At 43.0% G+C, this 13,279-nt stretch overlaps 1 protein-coding gene across 1 annotated transcript in view; it reads left to right on the forward strand.

Annotated features, from left to right (window-relative positions):
* Nucleotides 1–9,580: 9,580 nt before the first annotated feature.
* LOC115131012 (nuclear receptor coactivator 2-like) overlaps nt 9,581–13,279 on the forward strand; it is a 221,303-nt gene continuing 217,604 nt past the window's right edge. The window contains exon 1 of the mRNA XM_065019247.1: nt 9,581–9,712. The gene's annotated coding sequence lies outside the window, so the exon portion shown is untranslated. The remainder of the gene's footprint in view (nt 9,713–13,279) is intronic.

The raw sequence follows: 13,279 nt of genomic DNA on the forward strand, positions 1-13,279 counted from the left end.
AATTGGTTCATTGGAATGGGTGGGTGTAATTGGTTCATTGGAATGGGTGGGTTTAATTGGTTCATTGGAATGGGTGGGTGTAATTGGTTCATTGGAATGGGTGGGTGTAATTGGTTCATTGGAATGGGTGGGTTTAATTGGTTCATTGGAATGGGTGGGTTTAATTGGTTCATTGGAATGGGTGGGTTTAATTGGTTCATTGGAATGGGTGGGTGTAATTGGTTCATTGGAATGGGTGGGTTTAATTGGTTCATTGGAATGGATGGGTTTAATTGGTTCATTGGAATGGATGGGTTTAATTGGTTCATTGGAATGGATGGGTTTAATTGGTTCATTGGAATGGATGGGTGTAATTGGTTCATTGGAATGGATGGGTTTAATTGGTTCATTGGAATGGATGGGTTTAATTGGTTCATTGGAATGGGTGGGTTTAATTGGTTCATTGGAATGGGTGGGTGTAATTGGTTCATTGGAATGGGTGGGTTTAATTGGTTCATTGGAATGGGTGGGTGTAATTGGTTCATTGGAATGGGTGGGTGTAATTGGTTCATTGGAATGGGTGGGTTTAATTGGTTCATTGGAATGGGTGGGTGTAATTGGTTCATTGGAATGGGTGGGTGTAATTGGTTCATTGGAATGGGTGGGTTTAATTGGTTCATTGGAATGGGTGGGTTTAATTGGTTCATTGGAATGGGTGGGTTTAATTGGTTCATTGGAATGGGTGGGTGTAATTGGTTCATTGGAATGGGTGGGTTTAATTGGTTCATTGGAATGGGTGGGTTTAATTGGTTCATTGGAATGGGTGGGTTTAATTGGTTCATTGGAATGGGTGGGTGTAATTGGTTCATTGGAATGGGTGGGTTTAATTGGTTCATTGGAATGGGTGGGTTTAATTGGTTCCACCGTATTGCTTTAACCTACAAGTTTGTGTGCTTCTCAAATGGCACCCTATTCCCTACATAGTGCTCCAATATTGACCAGAGATGTATGGCCTTGGTCAAAATTAGGGTACTACATAGGGAATAGGGTCCCATTTGAGTCGCAGATATTCTTTCAGGACACTGGCAGTGAGAATGAAGGAACGGGAATGAGGATAGGAAGCCATTCTAGTGAGAATGAAGGAACGGGAATGAGGATAGGAAGCCATTCTAGTGGGAATGAAGGAACGGGAATGAGGATAGGAAGCCATTCTAGTGGGAATGAAGGAACGGGAATGAGGATAGGAAGCCATTCTAGTGGGAATGAGGAGAGGAAGCCATTCTAGTGGGAATGAGGATAGGAAGCCATTCTAGTGGGAATGAGGATAGGAAGCCATTCTAGTGAGAATGAAGGAACGGGAATGAGGATAGGAAGCCATTCTAGTGGGAATGAGGATAGGAAGCCATTCTAGTGGGAATGAGGATAGGAAGCCATTCTAGTGAGAATGAAGGAACGGAAATGAGGATAGGAAGCCATTCTAGTGGGAATGAGGATAGGAAGCCATTCTAGTGAGAATGAAGGAACGGGAATGAGGATAGGAAGCCATTCTAGTGGGAATGAGGATAGGAAGCCATTCTAGTGGGAATGAGGATAGGAAGCCATTCTAGTGAGAATGAAGGAACGGGAATGAGGATAGGAAGCCATTCTAGTGGGAATGAGGATAGGAAGCCATTCTAGTGGGAATGAGGATAGGAAGCCATTCTAGTGGGAATGAGGATAGGAAGCCATTCTAGTGGGAATGAGGATAGGAAGCCATTCTAGTGAGAATGAAGGAACGGGAATGAGGATAGGAAGCCATTCTAGTGGAAATGAGGATAGGAAGCCATTCTAGTGGCAATGAGGATAGGAAGCCATTGTAGTGTATTTTGACTTGTTGTTGTTGTTGCTTTTCAAGCCCTTTGTTTTGGTGCTGTAAAAAAGACCTGACCCCTGTTGAGTTTCGTTAATGCATCCTGTGGCCTTTCCTTTGCTGAAGTAATCACTGATCTAACAAGGTTGGATAAGTCCGTTTCCCCCCCAAACCCAGTCAATGGCAGGATCAGTGGTCACTGTGAAGGGAGAAAATAATTATTGGTGTTGCATCCCAAATGGCACCCTATTCCCTAATATAGTGCACAAGAGCCACTATGGGATCAGGTGAAAAGTAGTGTACTACATAGGGAATAGGGTGCCACTTTAGGATGCACAACCCTAGTGAAAAAAATGGTTGCCATTGGCGATTGACTGCCTTCATTCGAGAGCCTGCAAAGCCAAAATCTGTATTTTTTTTTTAACATAAGTGATGAGGATCCTATCACAGAGGTTATTCGAGGACATATTTAGTGTTATTAATATTAGTGTTGTTTTCTTTGTTGAAGAATATGGAATTGAGGCCTACTTTTTGGTCAACAAACCCGAGTGGTTTGTGTTTGTCACTGTCTGTTTCAAATGGCAACCTATTCTCTTTATAATGCTGTCCTGTGTCCAGTAGAGTACCTAAGGGCCCTGGTCTAAAGTAGTGTACTATATAGGGAATAGGGTGCCATTTGGGACTGTATTTTGTCTCCTTTTCAACATGTTCATGGGAATATAATTTGATGTTATGAATGAGGAAATGTTGTGTTTTTCCATTTTATCCCTCTATTTTACTTTAACTGAATGTGCCAAATCAGAGCTCTCAACATGACGGGATCTTTCTTTCCTTTAACATGCTCACTCGTTGCCATTAAAATAATTTACACGGAAAGAAATGTGTCCAATTTTATTGAACTGAGATGGTATTTTGGTAGAAATATGCTGATGTAATGACGTTGTGTAATGTTTGACGGTGATATGTGGTTGTTACCTACCTTTTTGAATGCACTGCCTGGTATAAGATGGATGCTAAATGACCAAAATGTTAAATGGAATGTTTATTCATTTTGTAAATCATATCAATTAATCACTTAACTACCTCAGTTCTTTAAGAACATAACTATAATTTTATTTATATGTAAACTATATTATGAGAAACTATCATCTTTGGAATGAACGCAAACGCCAATGAATAAACTTTAACTAGAGGTCAAAGTTCATGAGCTGAAACTAATGATGTATATAAACCCTGGAATGCTAATGTTATGTATTGGCCAATGAGAGGCTTGAAGCCACTGATCGGCCATATTGCTACCCTGGAATGCTAATGTTATGTATTGGCCAATGAGAGGCTTGGAAGCCACTGGTCGGCCATATTGGAACTCCCCAGAAGGAGCAGTCCTGAATGGAATTCTACAGTCATGCAATTAAATGTTTCAAGGCCAAAATTATATCAAAAGTAAATTTGTTGTTGTGGGGACATAAGAACTTCCTATAAAATGATACTTTAATTTTACATTTAGCTCATATAATATAATTTAAGGTTACACATTCAGGTGTCTAATAGAATAGATGTCAAAAAAAAAAAAAAATTAAGATGACATGCATTTCTACAGCTTCAAATATGTTTTACAACAGTGGGGGAGTACAAAGATGGAGGTGCCATGACTTCAAAACAGTGCCCACTGTAAGTCATCTAGTGTGCATATATATATATAAACCATTGGTTGAAACAAACTAAATCCCTGCTGTACCACTGACAACCACATGGTGGAGCTACAGTTCACACAACCTGCTGTCAAAGACATGCAATTTGGTTGTGAACTGAAATATATACTGAACAGAAATATAAATGCAACATGGAACATTTTTATAGCCTTTACTGAGTTACAGTACATATTAGGAAATTGGTTAACTGAGAAAAATTAATTAGGCCCTAATCTACAGATTTCATGACCAGGAAAGCTTGATACCTAGTCAGTTGTACAACTGAATGCATTCAACTGAATAGTGTCTTCTGCATTTAACCCAACCATAGTTAGTCCCTGTTCCCAAGAACAATTAGGTAACCTGCCTAAATGACTACCAACCCGTAGCACTCACGTCTGTAGCCATGAAGTGCTTCGAAAGGCTTGTCATGGCTCACATCAACACCATTCTCCCAGAAACCCTAGAGCCACTCTAATTTGCATACCACACCACAGATCCACAGATGATGCAATCTCTATTCCACCCCACACTGCCCTTTCCCACCTGGACAAAAGGAACACCTATGTGAAAATGCTATTCATTGACTGCAGCTCAGCATTCAACATCATAGTGCCCTCAAAGTTCATCACTAAGCTAAGGACCCTGGGACTAAACACCTCCCTCTACAACTGGACCCTGGACTTGCTGACGGGCCGCCCCCAGGTGGTAAGGGTAGGTAACAATGCATCTGCCACGCTGATCCTCAACACGGGGGCCCCTCAGGGATGCGTGCTCAGTCCCCTCCTGTACTCCATGTTCACCCATGACTGTACGGCCAGGCACAACTCCAACACCACCATTACATTTGCAGACGACAACAGTGGTAGATCATGATCACTGACAACGATGAGACAGCCTATAGGGAGGAGGTCAGAGACCTGGTGGTAGGCCTGATCACTGACAACGACAAGACAGCCTATAGGGAGGAGGTCAGAGACCTGGACGTTGCTGCCAGGACAACAACCTCTCCCTCAACGTGATCAAGACAAAGAAGATGATTGTGGACAACAGGAAAAGGAGGACAGAACACGTCCCCATTCTCATCGACGGGGCTGTAGTGGAGCAGGCTGAGAGCTTCAAGTTCCTTGGTGTCCACATCACCAACAAACTAACATGGTCCAAACACACCATGACAGTTGTGAAGAGGGCACGACAAAACCTATTCCCACTCAGGAGACTGAAAAGATATGGCATGGGTCCCCAGATCCTCAAAAGGTTCTACAGCTGCACCATCGAGAGCATCCTGACGGGTTGCATCACTGCCTGGTATGGCAACTGCTCGGCTTCCGACTGCAAGGCACTACACAGGGTAGTGCGTACGGCCCAGTACATCACCGGGGCCAAGCTTCCTGCCATCCAGGATCTCTATACCAGGCGGTGTCAGAGGAAGGCCCTAAAAATGGTCAAAGACTCCAGCCACCCCAGTCATAGACTGTTCTCTCTGCTACCCCACGGTACCGGAGCACCACGTCTACGTCCAAGAGGCTTCTTAACAGCTTCTACCCCCAAGACATAAGACTGTTCTCTCTGCTACCCCACGGCAAGCGGTACCAGAGCACCAAGTCCAGGTCCAAAAGGCTTCTCAACAGCTTCTTCCCCCGAAGCCTTAAGACTTCTGAACTTCTTCTTTTATCCTGCTGCTACTCTCTGGTTATTATCTATTCAGAATCACTTTAACTCTACATATTACCTCAATTACCTCGACTAACCGGTGCCCCCGCACATTGACTCTGTACCGATACCCCCCTGTATATAGCCTCCACATTGACTCTGTACCGATACCCCCTGTATATAGCCTCCACATTGCCTCTGTACCGGTACCCCCTGTATATAGCCTCCACATTGACTCTGTACCGATACCCCCTGTATATAGCCTCCACATTGACTCTGTACCGATACCCCCTGTATATAGCCTTCACATTGACTCTGTACCGGTACCCCCTGTATATTGCCTCCACAGTGACTCTGTACCGATACCCCCTGTATATAGCCTCCACATTGACTCTGTACCGGTACCCCCTGTATATAGCCTCCACATTGACTCTACCAATACCCCTTGTATATAGCCTCCACATTGACTCTGTACCGGTACCCCTGTATATAGTCTCCACATTGACTCTGTACCAGTACCCCCTGTATATAGCCTCCACATTGCCTCTGTACCGGTACCCCCTGTATATAGCCTCCACATTGACTCTGTACCGATACCCCCTGTATATAGCCTCCACATTGACTCTACCGATACCCCTTATATATAGCCTCCACATTGACTCTGTACCGATACCCCCTGTATATAGCCTCCACATTGACTCTGTACCAGTATCCCCTGTATATAGCCTCCACATTGACTCTGTACCGATACCCCCTGTATATAGCCTCCACATTGACTCTGTACCGGTACCCCCTGTATATAGCCTCCACATTGACTCTGTACCGTAACACCCTGCATATAGCCTCCACATTGACTCTGTACCGGTACCCCCTGTATATAGCCTCCACATTGACTCTGTACCGTAACACCCTGTATATAGCCTCCACGTTGACTCTGTACCGACACCCCCTGTATATAGCCTCCACATTGACTCTGTACCGTAACACCCTGTATATAGCCTCCACATTGACTCTGTTCCGGTACCCCCTGTATATAGCCTCCACATTGACTCTGTACTGGTACCCCCTGTATATAGCCTCCACATTGACTCTGTACCGGTACCCCCTGTATATAGCCTCCACATTGACTCTGTACTGGTACCCCCTGTATATAGCCTCCACATTGACTCTGTACCAGTACCCCCTGTATATAACCTCCACATTGACTCTGTACTGGTACCCCCTGTATATAGCCTCGCTACTGTTATTTTACTGTTGCTCTTTAATTATTAGCAATTTTTATTTTTTATTTAGCTATTTTTTACTTAACACTTATTTTTCTTAAAACTGCATTGTTGGTTAAGGGCTTGTAAGTAAGCATTTCACTGTAAGGTCTACACCCATTGTATTCGGCGCATGGGACAAATAAACATTAGATTTGATACTTTTTTTTTTTAAAGTAGGGCTGTGGATCAGAAAACCAGTCAGTATCTGGTGTGGATCAGAAAACCAGTCAGTATCTGGTGTGGATCAGAACACCAGTCAGTATCTGGTGTGACCATCATTTGCCTCATGCAGCGTGACACATCTCCTTCACACAGAGTTGATCAGGCTGTTGATTGCGGCCGGTTGAATGTTGTCCCACTCCTCTCCAATGGCTGTGTGAAGTCGCTGGATATTGGCGGGAACTGGAACACGCTGTCGTACACGTCGGTCCAGAGCATCCCAAACATGGCAACAGCTCTGTTGGATATTCCTGCAGTCAGCCAATTACACACTCCCTCGAAACTTCAGACATCTGTGGTATTGTGTTGTGTGACAAAACTGCACATTTCCAATTGGCCATTTATTGTCCCCCAGCACAAGGTGCACCTGTGTAATGATCCTGCTGTTTAATACGATTCTTGATATGCCACATCTGTCAGGTGGATGGATTATCTTGGTAAATTAGATTGTCTCACTAACAAGCTTTTTGTGCGTAACATTTCTGGGATCTTTTATTTCAGCTCATGAAACATGGGACCAACACTTTATATGTTGCGTTCATATTTCTGTTCAGTGTATAATCAACCAATCAAGTGTTTAGGTTAAAACATTTAAATATAAAGTCCTAAGATAACCAGCACAATTTAGTCAATTTAATTGGAAAATTTTCAGTTTATGCAAATGTGGCCTATATTTAATTGGAAAATCTTCAGTTTATGCAAATGTGGCCTATATTTAATTGGTCAGTAGACCATTATCACAGGAATCAAGGTGGCCTAATATCTTAATATTATGTAATAGCAGTGGTTTTGATACTGGTGATGCTATTCGGGAGACCTATGTGTTGAAATAATTCCATTTAGCGGTTGTAAGTAGATAAGCTGATTCAGCTAGAATTGTTGTAGTAGATAAGGACTTGACGGAGAGGTTACTTAACATGTTTATACACAGACAATTGTTACTTTACCCTCATTTCTAAGAATCAAAAATAAACAGAAGAATCGTAGAAACCTTTAACTAGGCGAGTCAGTTCAGAACAAATTCTTATTTACAACGAAGGCCAGCTGTGATACAGCCCGGGATCGAACCAGGGTTTGTAGTGACGCCTCTAAATCAAATCAAATTTATTTATATAGCCCTTCGTACATCAGCTGATATCTCAAAGTGCTGTACAGAAACCCAGCCTAAAACCCCAAACAGCAAGCAATGCAGGTGTAGAAGCACGGTGGCTAGGAAAAACTCCCTAGAAAGGCCAAAACCTAGGAAGAAACCTAGAGAGGAACCAGGCTATGTGGGGTGGCCAGTCCTCTTCTGGCTGTGCCGGGTGGAGATTATAACAGAACATGGCCAAGATGTTCAAATGTTGATAAATGACCAGCATGGTCGAATAATAGTAAGGCAGAACAGTTGAAACTGGAGCAGCAGCATGGCCAGGTGGACTGGGGACAGCACTGAGATGCAGTGCCTTAGACCGCTTGCGCCACTCGGGAGCCCTTGTGAGTCCTTAAATGGCACTCTATTCCCTACACATTGCACTACATGGCACCCTACGTAGTGCACTACTTGGGCCCTTGGTCAACAGTAGTGCACACTATATAGGGAACAAACGTCTGTCTGGAGTGACTGATTGGCTCGTGTCCATGACAGACTTAAAGCTTGTTCTGTATTGAAGCAGTATGCTTATCTGTGTCTCAAAAAAGACAACAGCACATGTACCTTACCTTAACATAAAAGTGACACCCCCTGTGTGTGTGTGTGTCCAAAATGGAACGCTAATCCCTATAGAGTGCACAACCATATGGGCCCTGGTCAAAAGTAGGGCACTGTGAAGGGAATAGGGTGGCGTACGGGACGCAGGCCAGATATTTAAGGAGACGTTTGTTATTACGTTCTTGCTATCAAACGAGACGAGGAGGAGGACTGTTTTGCTGTCTCCTGTCCAAGGTCTAGTCTGCACTGTGATGACGACCGTGGTATCTTCATTCACTGAGATAAGCTGCATTCATGCCCTGTTGCCCACGTGAGCCTTTGATTCGTGACTACTTGTAGGAGGACGTGTTGATTATTGAGCATCAGACACATTTGTGTCTCTGGTTTCAGTGTGTGTGTGTGTGTTTCTGTGAGTGTGTGTGTATCATTCATTACAGCAGTGTGATTTGTGGATTCAAAAACAGTTTTTTAAAAATGTGTGTGTGTGTGTGTATTCACGCACTCTGCGACCTGAGCATGCAGTCCTCTCTGCACAAGACCTGAGTCAGACTCTAGAATCCTCTCTGGTTCTTTCTGCTTTGCTCATCAATTTCCTTCCTTTGCATCCCAAATGACAACCTATTCCTTTTAGTGCACTACTTGGACCAGGAACCTATAGGGGCCTTTGTGAAATCTAGTGCAACTATAGAGGGAATATAGGGTGCCATTTGACATGTATACTTCATCTGCAGCAATGGTCATCGTCTGATATGTTTACCCCATGTTCCTAATCAAAACTATTCACAATAAAACAAAATAAGATATGTTTACTATTTGCTATTTACTTGCTAGGAATATATCTGGGGGATCCTTAATAATAAATATATAACTGAATAGTTGTATTTAGCCTACATGTTGCTGTAAGTAAGTTAAATATGTTATGGCTAAAGCAATGTGTTAGAGCTATAGTCTATCTATGCTGTCAAGTCATCTTGAATAACTATGCATTTCGTATTCTATCCTCTTTGATTAACTAGCTAAATCACGGGTGTTTCTCTCCGCTGTCTCTCCGTGCTATATCATCACTTGGATGGGTTGTTGCTGTTTGTTCGCTGTCTTCCATACCGGAGAGAGACCCCCCCCTCCCCTGCTAACCGACTGGCTCCTCTCTGTGGTGCCGTGATATGATGTGTGGGGGAGGCTTTCTAGCGAGATAAACAAGCAGCCAGTCAGCATCGGGGTTTCAGCACAGAGCAGTCAGAGAGGAACATGGCCGCAGCAGCTCATTTAGCTCGCGCTATAGCTGTTCCTCCCAACCGAAGGTCAGACCGGGTTGATTAAACATACAGGATTTAACAAGAGCACGAGCGACGGAAAGTTTCACATCGTAAGTACGCATGTGGGTTTTTGTTGTTTTGGTTGATTCGCTGTTTTTTGGTGTGCAATTCCGTGTCCTTATTATTTTTGCGAGGGATTTAATATCTGAAACAGTGTCGGTACGTTAGCTTGCTTGAGCAAGGCAGCGCTGACTGCTAGCGTCGGCTACCACCGGGGAAGCTAGATCACTAAACAGACATGTTTTTAAAATGGTATATTCCTTTACCTTGCCGCACTTGATCCATTTTCACTACTCGTTTCCGTGCTTGGCAGTGCTTTTGCATGCATGTATTTCGTGCACCGGGGAATACTTTTATCTTTCTGAGTGTGCTTGTTGTCAGTGACTGAAGTTCACGGATCCCAATAGCGCTAGCCAGCCATTAGCTAGTTACAACAGTGGAAATTGTGAATGTTTTCAGAGACCCTCTCTCTCCTTGGCTATTTAACTTTAGTGTTTAGAGCGGGCTTTTAAATCAAGAGCAGTGATCGGATTGCTCATATCCACGAATCAGCCTTAGCGTAAATATAAATAAAAAGGTAAACAACTTTGTTTACGTAATGCTCCCCATATCAGTGACTTTAGTGAGTCAGCTTTCTTTCTGCGTCGTGCAAAGCTTGCTTCGCTACAATGTGGAAAAGTTGCAACTACACCAGTGGTATTTCTCAATAGGGGTGTGAAATTGAATGGGCCACGAAGTGGTGCAGAGTTCCAGTGGAATCTCACGAAGTCAGTCTAGTGATGATGTCGGACCCCCCAGGACTGTCCCCCCAGGACTGTTCCACCCCCCCAGGACTGTTCCACCCCCCAGGACTGTTCCACCCCCCAGGACTGTTCCACCCCCCACCACCAGGACTGTTCCACCACCCCCTTTAAGGGAACGTTCCTGCTGCGTTTCTCTCTCTCCACCCGGGTAGAAAGGGAGTGGGTAGCCTACATGTCATTTATTTTTTAGAAAGTGGGTTTTAATGACCTATTTACAATCTACGCAGGCGAGGTTGCGTAGTGTGATGACGTGCGGAACAGAGCTGCCGAGCTCTCATGCATTTGATCCTCTTCTCACGCCACACCTCTTAAATCTTAAACGCATTGAAAAGTACCGCTTTTTTTAATTTTATTTTTCCAATGAGTCAATTGTACAGTCAGTGGGTTTTATCTTTTCAGCTGTCCTCCACATCGTTTTGAAATGGGAGAATCTGCGCTTGCATTTAAAACATCACGAGCCACCCTGGTCTCAGATAATTTCGTATTATTGTGTACGAAAAATGTAGATATTTCGTTTATGTTAAGTTCAGATGATATGTATTAATTAGTGGATGTCCAGCAATCATTTGATATGTTATGAATTTCAGTTTGTGCAACATGTTATGGGTTCGTAAAATATACAAATGTTACCAATTTGAAAAACATAAGATATGTTACGAATTCCAATTTTTTGTTTTTGCTAATGTTAGCTAGGTGGCTAATTATCTCTTGGATAGGTGTTAAGGTTAGGCTTAAGGTTGGGACTTAGGTAAAAGGCTTAAGGTTAGGGGAATGGTTAGCTAAAATGGCTAGGGTTAGCTAAAAGGGTTAATATTAGGTGAAGGGTTAGCTAACACGCTAAGTAGTTGTAAAGTAGCTAAAAACCTGCTTAGTAGTTGCTAAGTGCAAATACTATAGTTGTCTGGGGATTAGAGCCGAACATGCAACCTTTGGGTTGTTAGAAATTTGCGTTAAACGCCCATCCACTACAACCAACCTGCTTTAATTTTCGTCCTAAGTAACTTTCTGTAACCATACTAAATATAAACATATTGTATCATACTTATTTGTGGTTTTAGGTTTACATTTACTATGTTACCTCTAGTCTATGAGACCAGGTTGCACGAGGGGAACCTCTGTCCGGTCTTGCCACAGCACTTTGAACTCTGGCACATTGAAGCATATGATTGGTCTAGTTATGTAAAGGATCAAGGGGATTGGATGGCGTTTTAAAGAAACGCCCCTCAAGATTAGAGTGGCGCTGAATGGAGAGAGAACGTTCTCCGCGGGGTTTATACAACTGTAAAATAAAACGCAAGGTAGCGCTATTTTATGTACAATGTTGTAAAACAAACTTCGCTGTTACTCCTGCAGAATGCAGCCTTTTGACAGCATGTACGAAAGTTGATTTAGTCCCCACTTGCATTAGTCCCCTTGTTTGGTGATTGGCATTTAGGCTGTGACAAGGAAAAGGCTTCTTCCAACCATCCCATTGTTTTTTTTCCCCCGGAATCCCCCCCCCCCCGTCTTTTTCCCCGGCCTCCCCATTTCCCCATCTCGTTTCATTACTGTCTGAATGTGTCAAACCATCTCAAAAAATGTATATAAAACACAGTAGCATACTTAAAATTAAACATAATTCCCAAACATCTCACAGTAACAAAGGCGTCGAGTTTGGAGTTTTCATTTAATGTTCAAACCACCCCGAATACACTTGACCTGTGTTTATTTTTAATTTTTAAATGATTAAAAAAAACAAAAAACCCACCCTGGTCATAGAACTAAGCCATGTCAAAATATGTAGAATGGCAGGAAATGAGCTTTAAAACAGTAAACTGTTATAAGGGGAACCCGCCATCTGATGGTTGTGCCAGGGGGCAATGAAATTCACAAAGCAAATCTCACTCCAAACGTTCTTCAAAAGTTGGCAGCCCTGTGCATAGTGATGGTACGATTGATACCGTACAGGTTGTCGCTAATTACCACAGCCACAAGTCATAATGATGGCTGACGCTGTGGTAACTAGTGACAACCGTTGATTTGATACCGGAGCTCCCACACTAGTGGCCCAGTGCTCCAGTTGTCTGTGGGGGTTTAAACACCTTTTTAGTTGGTGCTTCCTGTTTTTATTTCTTGACAAACAAATTTAAATTTAAAATTGTTCCTTTATCAGATTTTGTTGTTTTGCACCACCTTTTTGGTTTACTTCCTGTCTTTTACGTTTGGTTTTGGGTTTTTCTTTTGTTTTGCCTCTTAGCTGGCAAAATTTAGTGGGCTCCTCGTGGCGGGGGTCTTTTAGGTCTCAGTTGTTGTTGCTAGGCAACTTTCAGTGGACACCCCCACGAGTGTCTTTCAACCCCCCCACCACCATGTTTAGTTTGGGTTGTTGTCAGTGACTCGTTGTTAGTTCCCAGTTGTTTGAGCAACAGTTTTGTCTTTCTCGCTGGGGAACGTAACACGCCAGAGGACTCTCACCTGAAATCGTAGCACACTAGTATCAAATTTTGGGCGATTCTATTTTAGATAATTTTTTTGTATTTATCAAACAGTGATTGTAAATAAAAACCGCTCTAGTAGTTATTGGCTAACTATCAAATTAAGGATCCAAAGTTATTTTGTTAATATGTAAAAGTGAGTTAAACGTTTAATTCAAACCCCAAGTAAAGTTTACAAGCAGTTACCACGTGATAAATGACGAACAAAGCTTTGTCTGATCTCTCAGTCAGTGGATCCCGCTGTGGCTTCCAACACATCAACCTCTCTAGACATTACTTAGACTAGAACAGTGATCTGCAAGGCATTCCTAGTCGATCGCTGAACATTTCTGTAAAAAAA

Source organism: Oncorhynchus nerka, linkage group LG6, assembly GCF_034236695.1.
Source record: "Oncorhynchus nerka isolate Pitt River linkage group LG6, Oner_Uvic_2.0, whole genome shotgun sequence".
NCBI lineage: Eukaryota > Metazoa > Chordata > Actinopteri > Salmoniformes > Salmonidae > Oncorhynchus > Oncorhynchus nerka.